The 13,378-nt window shown below is 58.9% G+C and overlaps 1 long non-coding RNA gene across 1 annotated transcript; it reads right to left on the bottom strand.

The window, feature by feature from the left end:
• Positions 1-867: 867 nt before the first annotated feature.
• Positions 868-10,062, bottom strand: LOC125619652. Its single transcript, XR_007351186.1, has 3 exons — positions 9,975-10,062; positions 3,329-3,422; positions 868-2,384 (listed from the first exon to the last, which is right to left on the bottom strand). It is a non-coding gene; the product is annotated as an uncharacterized LOC125619652 (long non-coding RNA).
• Positions 10,063-13,378: the final 3,316 nt, after the last annotated feature.

Below are 13,378 nucleotides of genomic sequence, written 5' to 3'. Positions count from 1 at the left end.
ACAGGGTTCCCAGGCAAAGGGTCAGTCCTTTCCTGCCCCGGGACCTGCTCTCTGGCCCCTTGGCCCTCCTGTTTCACTCCTGCAGAATCAGAGCGACAAGCCGGCCCCACTCTCCTCCCAGCTCTGGACCCCTGTGGGGTGTGGGGTGACGGAGGTGTCAGCACCCACAGGTCCTCGCTCCCTGTGCCCAGGCCGTGTGTGGCAGCTGCTCGTCCTCAGCTTCCCCCTGTGGGGTCTGGTCCCCTCTGTACAGAAGGTCACCCGGGGCCTTTCCAGAGACCTCGTCTCACACACAGGGAGAGGGAGGACAGGGTCGTGAGGTGGAGCAGGGCAGGGACACTGAGGGGACATTCCTCTAGAGAGAGCTCAGAGAAGTCACCACATCCAACCCAGATGGGGGAACTGTGGTCTGGGGAGGGGCAGGACTCAGAGAATTGGAGACGAATGTGAGACTAGACTCATCTCCACACTCTTCCCATGGCCTGAGTTGACAGCCTCCCTTTAGGTCCTTTAAGATCTCGGACATTGATTCATTCAGTCAGTCAATCAACAAACACCTCCTGACCATCCCCTATGCACCAGACCCTGGAGATCATAATGGTGGGTCTCATCACAGTCCTGACTCTCAGGGGCTTCACATCCAGAGCCGTGCAGTCCAGTACAGCAGCTGCTGGCCACGTGGCTACTGGGCAGTGGACCCACAGCTGCTCCACACTGAGGGTGGTCAGTGTAAAACACACACTGGATCTGGAAGACTTAGTATTAAAAAAAAAAAAGAAAGGAACATGTCTCAATAATTTTTTATCTTGATCATATATAGAAAGAATATTTGGAGCATATTGGGTTAAATAAAATGTTAAAACTAACTTCAATTTGCTTTTCCTTTATTTTTTAAAAAAGGGACTCCTGGAAAGTTAAAATTCCAACTTGCTCCAGCGGCTCCTGTGATCTTTCCGTGGGCTGCGCTGGCCCTGGGGTGGGGGGGGGGACGGCCTGAAGGGAACAACCTCCCACTCGCCTTTCAGCCCCCTGGCCAGAGGGGGAATGGGCCGGGAGCAGGATGAAGGCCCAGAGATGGAGCCAGTTCATTTCTGTCCTCAGTCAGCACCCTGTGCGTCCCCCAGCAGGGGCCCCAGGAGTCCCTTCCCGTCCCTCCCGCCTCCATTTTCTTTCCTCTTCCCAGAGCCCCAGTGCTGACTCCCCTCCAGGGCCCTGCACCCCACACCTCCAGCCGGTCTCCAAGGCCAGGTCACACTGCTGCCACCACAGCCCTGGCCACTCACCAGAGGAGGCACCTTCCTCCCCTGGCCACTGAGAAGCCCTCAAGATTGGGACCGGGCCTGGGGTCCTGGGGGAGGGCCCTCAGGGCAGTGGAGGAAGCCTGGTGTCTTCCCTGAGGAGGTGGCACCAAGGGTGACCTAGCCCCGGAAAATGAAGTGGCAAGGACCGACAGAGAGAGGCTCAGTCCTGTGAAGCTCCCCTTAGAGGGTCCACGTGGCCGTGGCTCAGAGACCGGGGCACCCACAGGGACGTGGGCAGAGGGCAGACCACAGCACCCCAGGGCCGCACCCAGGAGCATGTCCTTTGGCCCAGGGCGATGGGGAGCCATGGAAGGGGTGGAAGCCGCGGGCACCTGGGACCGTGGGCCCTCTCGGACCTTGGAGGGACCCCAGGCGGCCTCCTCTGCTTGCAGAGCTGGCCGGAGGCCGGCTTGGCCTCTCCCGCCAGGCGGAGCTTGCAGGAGCTCCAGCTGCCCGGCTCCCTCCCAGGCCGTGTGACTGAGTGGCCTTGGCCAGATGACCTACTTCTCGTGCTTCAGTTTCCTTATCTGTAAAGAGGGGATCAGGAGTGAGTCACTGTCAGGGTTTCGTGAGGACTCGGTGACGTAAGGCTTGCAAAGCGCTTGGCACAAAGTAGGTCTGCAAGCGGTCATTCCCGTTCCTTCCTCCCTTCCTGAGTCCCCCTCTCCACCTGCCGAACACCAAGCCCCCGCTCCTCAGGCAGCAGGAAGGGGACTGGAGGAGCGATTCCGCCGTCAGGGTATTTATAGCCGAGCGCAGTCGCCCTTGTTGTTTTTCGTGTATTTTTACATTTTCCACCGTCACACATGGTTCCTCACAGTGGCTGAGAGGCAGTGGGGGCGGAGGGTGGGGGACATGGATGCAAAGAGTGGCAGAGTGTAGGAGGTGGAGACAGATGGCCCGGGGCAGCACTGAGGGACCTGAGGACCTGGCCTGGGCCATCCTCTCCCAGCTCAGAAACCATCCATGGCTCCCCATTGCCCCTGCCCAGATTGCAAAATTCACCAGTCGCACACAGGGTGTCCCTGCACACTGTGTGGCCACATTTCTCACTCTTGCTCCCCCTAGGTGAGCCTCTTCTTCCTGTGAGGAATTCAGAGGAAAGGCAGCTGGAGTTGGCTCACCTGCTGTGTGACCCCCCCAGTACCCCTGCTGGTCTCTGAGCCCACACTCCCTTTCCTGCAAAATGGGAGCACACGTTCTGGCCTCGTGGCCTGCGGTGAGGGTTCAATGCAAATGTGCCTGGCCATTCCCAAACGTGAGCTATTATGAGATGCACTTCAGCTTCAGGCTTCCAGCTGTTCCCTCCGCCAGGAATTGCCCCTCTCCCCACCCCATTTCCACCTGGAGAAGTCCTTCAGGGCCTGGCCGGAGAGGGGCTGCTCCCCAGGGGCCCTGCAGACCCAGGGCTGCGGGGCACATCGTCCTGTCCCCTCGTTGCTTATGAAAGCAGCCGGCTTGCTCCAAGCCCGCTGGGCGCCTTCCCTCCTCACGCCGGCCGTGGAGGGAAGTGACTGCTCCAGGGTCCACTCAAACCCAGGACTTGAGACTCAAGGCCTGTGGGATCCTGCATCCGCCCTCCCTGTTCCGGGACCTGTGCCAGAGTCACGGCTGCTCCACGTGGTCTTTCCTCGGGGGTCCTGGCCTGGCCTCAGGCCCACCCCGGCCTCCTCCCCGATCTCTGACATCCTTGTCCTCAGCTTGGGAGCCCGGGTCCCCCGTTCCCTGCCTGCCAGTGGCCAGGCCCCGGGGGGGGGGTTGGCTGCGCACCCCGGCCCTGGCCTACTGAGAGGGCGGGGCTGGCCAGGCAGGGCACTGTTGCTAGGCAACAGCCTGGCAGAGAGTCTGGATTCTCCCTGAGAGGACAGCAAAGGGGCCTTTTTCCTGGAAGCTGGAGGTGGACCGAGGTACGGATGGGAGGAAGGAGGACCTCACTCTCCCGGTCACCCCGCTGTGCCCCTGCAGTCTCTCACTCCTCCAATGGCCTCCCCTCCCACCCTCTAGGTCAGCCATTCGTCATTACTCACGCTCGTTTACTCATTAATTAGTTCATTGATTTAGATGCTCGTAGCCTGGTGAATTACAGCTCCCCCGTTGCTCTCTGAGACTCCATTTTCCCACCTGTGCAATGGGAACAAGGCAGTATCAACCACGCAGGGGCCCCATGTTGATGGTTTACCCCCACGATGTCCTCGGCACCGATTTAGGGCCCGGGCCGGAGCCCGGGATGAGAGAGACAAATGAGCTCTGGTTTAGTGGGAGAGACCGCAGGTGGAGCTGCACAGGACTTGCCGACGCCTGTGCAGATCTCCTCTGGCTGTCTTGTGGGCACGCAGGGGGGTGAAGGGGCTGGGCCGTGTGGCCGACGCCATGGGGCTGTATCCTTCACTTCACACCTTCCTGGGAGGCAGATTCTAACTTCTCCTGACCTCGATTTTCCTGCCATAAAATGGGCTCTAACAGTAATGCTCTTCCTGGATCGAGGGCACACATGTGAGCCTCTCTGGGCACACAGTCAGCTTGTGACAGGCAGCAGATATCCACACTGGTGTGTGGTGGGAGCAGAGCCTCCCCAGGGTGCCATGATGTCCCCACGGGCTGGACTTTGGGCTCTCCTCTGTTTTGTCTCCTCGCTCCGCCTTCCTGGGTCTGCCTGCTGTTCCCCACCTCCACCCGTCTGTTCACGCTGTTCCTCCTCCTGAAATAACCACTCTCATTATTTCTCCTAAAGCTCCCATGCGGTTCCTGGAGGCTTCCGGCACCAGCTGGATGGCTCACAAAGTGAATCCAGGGGCAGGCTTGCCAAAGACCCCACAGCACACTGTCTCTCCCCCTCTCTCTCACCTCCTGCTGCAGACAAGGCCCCCCTGGAGGGCTTCTCCTCGCAGTGGTCAGTGGTCGCAGTGGTCAGGTGGCCTGGCTGCAGCCTCACCAAGCTGCCTGACTCCCTGGGGTAGTATTCCTGCTTTTCTCGAAGCCCCTGTCCCCTGAGGCCAAGCCCTGGGTGCTCTCTGCAGGGTTTCTGCCTGGAGTTCCCTGGGGCCGGGCGCACCCTCAACCAGAGGGAGAGGCCTGGTTACATCCTGGGCGGCTCTCCTGGCACTCAGCACTCAGCGATGCGTTTCTTTCTGCGGCATGTTTGTTTAATCTGTGGGTCCTCTGAGAGTCCACGGGCTCTGCCTCGGGTCTCCACTCCGCCTGCGGAATTTGCCCAGACTTGGCACACGGAGGACGCTACGGACCGGCTGCTGACCCGGGGGTCGGGTGGGTGGACGATGGATGGACGAGGAGTGATGGACGGCCTTCATTCTCCTGTGCAGGTGAAGGAACACAGGGCGGGAGGCCGAGCATCGGGGGTTCTGGGGGCAGGTCTCAGCTCTGTGAGCCCGACAAGTGGGATCCCCTTTCTGGACCTCAGTTTCCTCACCTGCCATGCTAGCCAGCGCCTGCCAGGGGAGAAGGGGATGGAACCACTTTATATGAGTGGGAGGCCCTGCCTGGGGCTGGGGCCGGAACTAGCCACATCAACAGTCTCAGGGACCAACCTTTCTCTTCCCTGGCTCCTCTCCTGCCTTGGGCAGGCTCAGGACTTAGCCAACAGCTAAGTCGCGTGGCAGAGGGACTGCAAGCCCTAGGCCTCTCTTCAGGAGACTGTAACTGCCTGCACCTAGACCCCACCAAAGTACAGGGAGGTCAAGGGCCCGAGTGCTGATTCTCCCACGACGGAGGCAAGAGGCAGGTCATTTGCTTCTCAAGCCTCAACTCTCTTTTCTGTAAAATGGGTAATAATTCAATCCACAGGGTTATTCTGAGGGGCAGTGGGGATCCAGAGGAATACCGTGGCTTAGTGCATGGGGCACCCACCCTGCTCCAGAATGGCAGCTCTGAGGATCCTTCTTACCATCCTTGGTTCAGATTTTGGTTCTTCCACCAAGAGGAAACCCCTGTTTGGGTGTTTTTGGAGAAGACCTCTCTGTGAACTGAAGTTCTAGGCCTCTGGTCTTCTGGCTGACGGGCTGTTAGTCTGGTTCTGTTCTCAGTCTAAGCTGGACTCCAGGCTCCTCCTGTCTCCCACTTACCACCCTCTGTCCCATCTCCATGGGTCTCCATAGGTCCCCTGCTTTCTGTGAATGCTGGGCTCAATCTGATCAGGATCAGAACTTGGAACAGGCCTGGAGATCAGCCTGGGATCGAGATCAGCGCTTAGTCTGCAATAAGATTAGGGATCAGTTAGCATCTGGATTCAGCCTGTGACTGACGTCAGGGCTCAACCTGGGACTGGGATCTGAGCTTGGCTGGGGCAGAAACTAGGTTCAGCCGCCCTGGGAGTTAGGAATCTGCTGGTGATTTGGATCGGGTCTCATTGAGTTCCAGGACTGGCCCTGTCTGTGACGAGTCTCCAGCCTCTGAGCTGAGGGTTTCCTGGGCTGTGCCCGCAGCAGATCCACCGGGAAGGCAGTGGGGAGATGCAGGAGAAACTGACCCACAATGAGCTCGCAACAGAGGCCCCTGTGGGGATCCTGCGAGTGGCTGGTCCTTCACAATTGTTCCGGTGGAGGCAGGCGTTTGTAGCACCCGACACTGGTCAGTCCCTGGCCAAGGGTTGCCCCAGGCAGTAGGGCACAACTCCGGGAGGAACCAGCAGTCAACAGTCGCAGCAGCTGTGCCCTGAAGAGGATCTCTGGAGACAGCACCTTCTAGGATTGGCCTGGGCTCTGACTCATGCCACAGTTTCATTCACATGCTGGACAGAAGCTTTGTCCTCAGCATCCAGGACAGGGCCTGGCCAGGTGGCACAAGCCTCAGCCCACAGATAGAAGAGAATGTGTCAAGTGGGGCCCTGTGCCCCAGTGAGGGCAAGCTTAGCCTGCCTTGGAAGCTCAGAGAGGGTAAGCCACCTGCTTGAGGTCACGCAGCTGCTCAGGGCAGAGCTGGGACTAGAACCCAGGTCTTCTCTTAACCTAAGACTGGGAGCTTGTTAGAAAGCAAAGGCTGGGAAATGGGGAGGGAAACCCCCCCTCCCAGTTCCCGGAGCAGAGCTCAGGGACTGGGCCCTGGCGTCCGCCCGCCAACTCTGGCAACTTCTGACTGGCCCGCCAGGACCGGAGCCCAGGGGAGGGAGCGGCATCTTGTGGGCAGGCGGCCTTCTTGGGTAATGAGGCCCAGTTTGCGGTTTGCAGGCCTTACAATGTGAATAATTCATTTGCAACCAAGTCTGGGAATTAGAAACCGTTACTGGATGATTTATTTAACAGGGGCTGCTGCTGGGGAGAGGGGAGGACTTTGAACTATAAAGGGGAAGTACATGACTCAAAGCTGGATTTAAAGAGGCCAACAGACCTAGGTTCCAATTCCTACCAGCTGTGTGACCTTGAATAAGTGACTGGACCTCACTGTGCCTCAGTTTGCATGGTTGTAAAATGGGGATAATAATAGAGTCGTTAGAAGGATTGACAGAATTTGGAGAGTGCCTAGAATTGTGCCTGGCTCATAGTAAATGCTCAGTAAGCATTCATTGAATGAATAACTGAAAACTTAGAAATAACAGTAGGAACTGACTAAACTGAGCATGCACTTTGTGGCAGGCCCAGTTAAAAGTTTTACATACACTATCCTGCAGCACATCCCATGTAATGTGCATTATTATTATGTCCCTGTTACAGACTCGAAGACAGAGGCCCAGAGAGCTTCAATAGACTGCTCAATCTCCAACAGCTAGTCCTGGCACAGCAGGAATTTAAACCCAGCCAGGCCTCTCTGACTAGGCCTGTGAACTCATCCACACTCCTCTACCACGGACCTCCGAGCATCAGCGACATTGACACCTGACTCTGATCTAACTCACATGTTCCCTTTTCTTCCCAAAATATTGCACATCCAGCATCGTATGTAATCCTAAAAGCAAATCCAACCAGTGGTTGGGAAAAGGATGGCCCCTCTTTCCAGATGAGGAAACTGAGGCTCAGAGAAGGCCATGAATCAGTCACCATCCCACAGCCAGAATGGAAGCTGCCTCTCTGAGGCCTCCCAGCCACAGTCACGTGTGTACGGTGACAGCTCAACCCGGGACTGCACTTCCAGAGGGCAGAGGCTGTGTCTTGTTTTGTCTGATTCACAAAAGGTCCTTATTAGACAGCAGAGGACGGGAGGCAGGCAGGCACCCGGAACCACTGAGCCGAGGAACCCTCGCCTTCTGACTTGATGTGGGCCCTACACTACTGCCCTGCTCCTCAGCAAAACACAGACACACACACACACACCCCTGGGGAGCGAGGACAGTGGCAGCTGGCCCCTCTGATCTGCCTTGTCACACACTAGGAACCAACCAACCCTGGCTCCTCCTGGGCTCCAGTGGCTGTGGCCTGGCACAGGGGGCAGCACTGGGCGTTCTGGGGTTCCCCCACAGAGGCGAGGCTGGGCTCCCGCTGCAGGACCCTCTTGCTGACCGGTGCCACAGTGCCCAGTGCAGGCACGGACTGGGGCTGCTCTGCTCAAACCACGTGCACTGGGGCTGCGGGGGCTGCTGCGTGTACTCACGAGCTCGTGCGTGCGTCTGTGTGCGTGTCTGGTGAGTGTGTGGCGGTGGACCTGCAGGGACTGTGCAGACAGGGTCCTTTCCTGTCACTCCCTGAGCCTCAGTTTTCCTCCTGGGCAATGGGAACTGGCATCCAAGGGGGCCTCAGATTCGGGGTGCTCAGGTCAGCTGGGGAGTCGGCTTTCAGCGAGCGCTGTGGGCCTTCTGGAGCGTTTCCCTCCAGGTTAGTCAAGTCCTCTTGGCCTAGCTGGGCCTGGGCCTGCTCTTCCCATCTGGATTAATAGGAAAGGGGTTCCTACTTCCGTGTCTCCATTTGTTACTCATTTTTTGTTTTCATAAAATTTTAAAAGAGTGTGCCATTTAGACTCAGGCAGAGACTTCAATCACTTTTCCAAAAAATTGGTCTCCCGCCACTCCTCCCTCCACCGCTGGAGTGGTCCCTCGAGACTGTCAAACTGCTCCACTCTGCCACCGGCCTGCAGGAGGTCTCTGGAGGCTCACCCCACTTCCCGACGCATGGGGACCTCCAGAGGTCCCCCTTCTCTCCAGCTGCCTGGGAACCACCTTATAGCTCTGTGCTCAGGCACATGTCCCATTCCTGGATGCTGTGCCAGCCTCCGCCTCCCTCCTCCCTGGCCTGGGACGCAAACTCTGCCTGGAATGCACCCCCCCCCCATCCATGGCTGGCTCTGGATCCACTGCAATTCACTGCTCAATGTCTGCTTCCCTTCTGGACTGAGCCGGCTGTGGGAAGCAGGTTCTCCCTTGGAGCCCCAGCCCCTCCTGAGCTCCAGGCACCGGGTGTTGGCCCTCCTGCTGGGTGAGTGATGTGTGGGTGCCTTCGCTCCTGCGGCAGTGAAGACCCGATTCCCATAGGGAGACCTCAGCAGCACCTTCACCAGGAGCCAGGCTCAGTTTAGGCAGATCACCAGCCTGAACCCTGATCCTAAGGAGAGACTGATTCATGATCCTGCACTCAGACAGCCCTGGCTGCAGCCCCAGCTGAAGTCCCAATCCCATTTGGCCAGCTTTGACCCCAATCGGAGGAGAGGCTGAGCTCCACAGGCAGGGGCCTCAGCCTCCCACTGAACTGGAGCACTTCCAGGACATACAGAGCACCATGCAGACCCAGCAGCTGTATACACACGGCCCCATTCCCCAAACCGCCACCACACCAGGACCTAGAACATTCCTCAGGGTGTGTGGAGGTGGCTCATGGGAGACTCCTCTCACCTAGGTTTTCCGGGAAGGGTCAGGAAGGCCCTAGACCTTCCTGCAGTTTGAGAGCCCATTCTGTCCCTTCCTCCCCAGCTGGGGCAGCAGATGCGGCTGGGATCAGCTCTGCCAGACAGTGATGTGACCTTGGGAGTCACACTCTCCTCCCTGGGAAAAGCTATAGCACTTCTCACCTGCAGTCCTCTACCTCTGCCCCACGGTCCACACCCCAAGACCCCTCCCCAATGCATATCCGGTGGCTGGAGGGTAAGGTGGCCCTGAGACCTTGAAGCCACTAGAGGTCAACCAGGCCCCAGCAGGACCCCGAGCCTGTATCTGAGCATGGGGTGGGTCCTGTTCTCCTCAGGGAGGGGTGGCGGGGGTGACTGAGGCAGAGTGGAGCTTGAATCTGTCCTGGAGCTCCCTCTAGTGTCCCCAGAGGGGCCTGCAGCCGGTCCTTCTGCCAGGGGCGGATTGGGTAGGTCCTGGGGGCCCTCCCCAAGCCATCCAGCCAGCCGCGTCCTCCCTCATCCCTGACGGTCCACTAGGCTGAGATCCGGGCTGCGCTCGGACCTTCTCCGTCTTTCTCAGCCTCGGCGGAAACCAAGCTCTCTTGTTTCTGCGGCTCAACTCCCGCCCTGCTCCCACCCCAACCCGAATCCAGACTTCTCCTGGGACCATTCTCTTCTTGCTCTCGGGCTGCACATCTTCCACGTCTTCTCCAGGGGTACTCTGCCACGTGCAGACCTGGCCACGTCCCTCCCTTTCTTTAATCTCTGCCATGGCTCCGCAATCCCCCCAGGACAAAGTACAGCCTCCCCGGTACCTTACAAGCTCTGCACCAACTGTCCCCTGCGGCCACCAGCCTCGGCTTAATCACTCTGCTGCGGGCAACTCTGAGCTTCCCGAGCCCAGGGTCTCACCTCGGACCTTTGCCCGCCCCTGGGTGTCAGCCAGGGGTGCCTGCCGCCTCCTCTCCACTCCGGGGTCCTCGCTCCCCTGGATGCTGCCCTCTGGCGGCGGGTCTCTCGGTCCTCGGGTCCCAGCAGGCTCTGCGCCAGCACCTTCCCGACTGGGTCCCAAGCTTCCGCTAGGCGCGAGCTTCCCCAGGACAAGGGCTCCGCGATTCTGACTCAGGATGGGTACAGATGACCATGCTGGTGACTAGGGCTGGGGTCTAGGGCTGGGGTCAGTGCTGGGGTCTTTGAGGGAAGGCCAGAAGGGGTGGGGTGGGGACCAGAACTGAGTCTTAAGGATCAGCCAGGGGTCGGCAGGTATTCCACCAGGTGGTGGGTGGGGCTTCCGAGGGGTCTCCAGAGTCACCTGGAGAGGGCGTGTGTTCATTGGGGAGGGGGAGCCTGTAGAGTGGACGTGGGGGTCCCGGGGGTGCCGCTGGGATGGTTCTGCGTTTGTGGGGAGGCAAAGGGAGCTGGCTTATGGAGGACTCTGGGTAATGGACTCAGGAATTGGGACCCTTGGCAAAATCCCTCGGGCAGCAGGAGGTCTGTTTGAGGAATTCGAGGGTGATTTCAAGTGGGGGCACCCCTGGAAGTTAGTGGGTGGGGCCCCAGACACTGGATGCCCTGGGATTTGTAGGACGGTGCACACCTTGAAGAGCTGTCCTACCTGCCACTTGACTTGGGTGTCCTGTCCTACAGTGATACAGAGGGAAACACGTATTTGCCAGGGTCACTGCCTAGAGCCCCGGGGTCTGGCAGGCGTGGAACAGATAGCAGTTTACACAATTGTTAACATGCACTGAATTTCCCAGAAATATAGCTGCCACGTAAGTTGAGGGAAGGTTGCTCCTTATCATGTTCAGAGCCTCACCAAGTTGTCACCATTTCAGAAAATTACTTACCTGCTGCCAATGCGTTTGTTGAGCTAGAGCCGCCAACGGGTCTGGATGGCCTGAGTCTGCGGGGCTCTCACACTCATCTGGGTTCTATGGGCACAAACTTCTCGCTATTCTGTCATGTCCTCCACAAGCAGATTCAGATTTTTTTTTTTCAATACTGGGGATTGAGCCCAGGGCTTTCAACCACCGAGCGACACCCCAGCTCATCATTTTTGTTTTAAGACAGTGTCTTGCTAAATTGTCCAGGCTGGTCTTGAACTTTCGATCCTCCTGCCTCAGCCTCCCTAGTATCTGGGATTACAGGCAGGCACCACCATATCCAACTTTGAATCTCTAATTTGAAATTCACGTGTTAAATTATTTTCCTATGGGTTAATTTAACCAACACTCATTTAATGTTTAACACCGGCCAGACCCTGTTCTAAATGATTTATGAAGAGTTATTCATTTACGTCTCAAAATAATCTATACAGTAAAGTGGCATTTTTAGCCAGCTACCTGGGGTTCACAGAGGTCAAGCAACTTGCCCAAGGTCACACAGCTGGGAGGTGGAGGATTTGAACTGGAAGAGCTGTCCTAACTGGAGTCCATTGGTCTCACCTGTGGCCTTATTGGCTCCCTCTGGTATTTCAGGTCCGGCATCACAATGATTTTCTTTTGGAATTTATGTGCATATGAATGTCCTTTTGCATTTCCAGGTCATAAGGGGTGATACAAGAGATTTGTTATCAAGCGGTGAGACTGTGAGGCAGTGGAGGGCCGGCCCCTGAGGTCTGCCCTGGTCCACCCAGGGGACCCCGTGGTGGGGTCTGGGGCAGACCTTGGCACACCCTGCATTCTGGGAGGACAAGAGTGAACGACCAGAAGGCAGGAGGGGAACCAGGAGAGTTCCCAGGGGGTGGGAGATGGCTGTGGAGAGGACTGGGATAGCCACCTGGCAAGGGAGCAGTGTGACAGAGCCTGTGAGAGCTGAAGCCACCCAGGGGCCACCGCTGGAGCTGGAGCCAGAATCTCACCCCAGACCCCAATTCAGGGAGAGAATGGAGGTTCCCAGAACCCTCCCTCCTCCCCACCCCCACTTCTTTCTCCCCATACCTCCTCCCTCCTGCTTGCTTTTGGCCCACCTCCTGGAAGCCAGAAGCAGGCAGCCAGCTGTGATTCAGCCTCCGGGGTCTGCAGGGCGCGGTGGCAGGGGATGGGTGGAAACCGGCCCGGCTATGAGGAGGGAGGCGCGGGCCGGGTAGGAGCTTCATGCTGCTAGGGTCTCCGGTGACTCCGCGGCGGGGAGCAGCTGAGGCTGGCCACGTTCCCTCCGCCAGTGGGCCCTGGCAGCCGCGGCCACTTCTCCAAACACTCGAAGGTGGACACTGCTGTCATTCCCCTCACGGGCAGGGGGACTAAGGTTCAGAAGGGAAAATCAGACGCACAAGAACCTGCCCCGCAGTGGTGCCCCCCGACCCGGGAGGTGGCGAGAGTCTCTAGGAGGCGACCCGAGTTCCAATCCCGCCCCACTGATGCCGAGAGATTCCGAGCACGTGGGGCGCAGGTGGGGCGCAGGTGGGGAGTGGACCCTCCCGAGGGCCGGTCCCCGAAGGCCCCGCCCACTCTGCCTTCTCCGCGTTCGGACTCCGGAGGGGCGAGGCGATCTGCTCGCGGGACCTCGGCGCCGCCTTTTCTCGATGCGGTCGGACCCTAGGTGTCCCGCAGCCCGCGCAGGACGCTCCCTGATTTGGCCACAGGGTGGCGCATGGCGGCCGCAGCTCCGGCGCTGGGGGCGGACGGGGACAGGCGCCGGGACCCAGCGCCCCGCTGATCGCCGGGCTCCGGGTCAACGCCAGGGTGTTGGTGTCCAGAGACCCCGGGGCTGTGGTCCTCCTATTTGGTCCCCTTGGGCCCGTCTGGGTCTCTGGGAACCCCGAGTCGCTGCCCTGTCGGCCCTTTAAACTCTCGCCGGGGGGCGCTGCTGTTCCCGCGTTTTAGGCCGACAAGGAAGCCACGTGCTGAGCTGACGCCCCTGGGCTCAAACCCGGATCCCTGGTGGGGTCTGTGCCTTGGAGGGGAGGGGGCGTCACGCGGGCGGGAGGGGATCCTGGTGCAGGAGAGAGCTGGGGGGGTGGTTAAAGGTGAAGGGGGTGCGCGGAAACCACGGAGCACCCACCCTGGGGAGCAGAAGAGAATAAGGGCCGGACGGAATTGGTGGACTAGGGCCACCTAGGCTTTAGTCCCCTCTCCAGGCCCCCCGGGACCAGGGGTATTGGCCCTTCTGAGTTGGAAACAGCGTGAAGGCGGCTCCCTCCCCTGCACACCCTCACCCATCCCTCTAGACATCCTGGAACCCTCCATAGCGCTGCCTCTAACTCAGAGTCCAGGGCCGGCGTGGGCCGAGTCCATGGTTACTGAACTGGGCCAACCCGGGATGCCTTGGCAGACACCAGAGGCTCATTTCAGGAAAGTCCCTTAAGCAAGGGG

Source organism: Marmota marmota, unplaced genomic scaffold (genome assembly GCF_001458135.2).
Source record: "Marmota marmota marmota unplaced genomic scaffold, marMar, whole genome shotgun sequence".
Classification (NCBI taxonomy): Eukaryota; Metazoa; Chordata; class Mammalia; order Rodentia; family Sciuridae; genus Marmota; species Marmota marmota.
The sequence above is the reverse complement of the archived record's forward strand: the minus strand, read 5'-3'. Positions and strand labels throughout refer to the sequence as shown.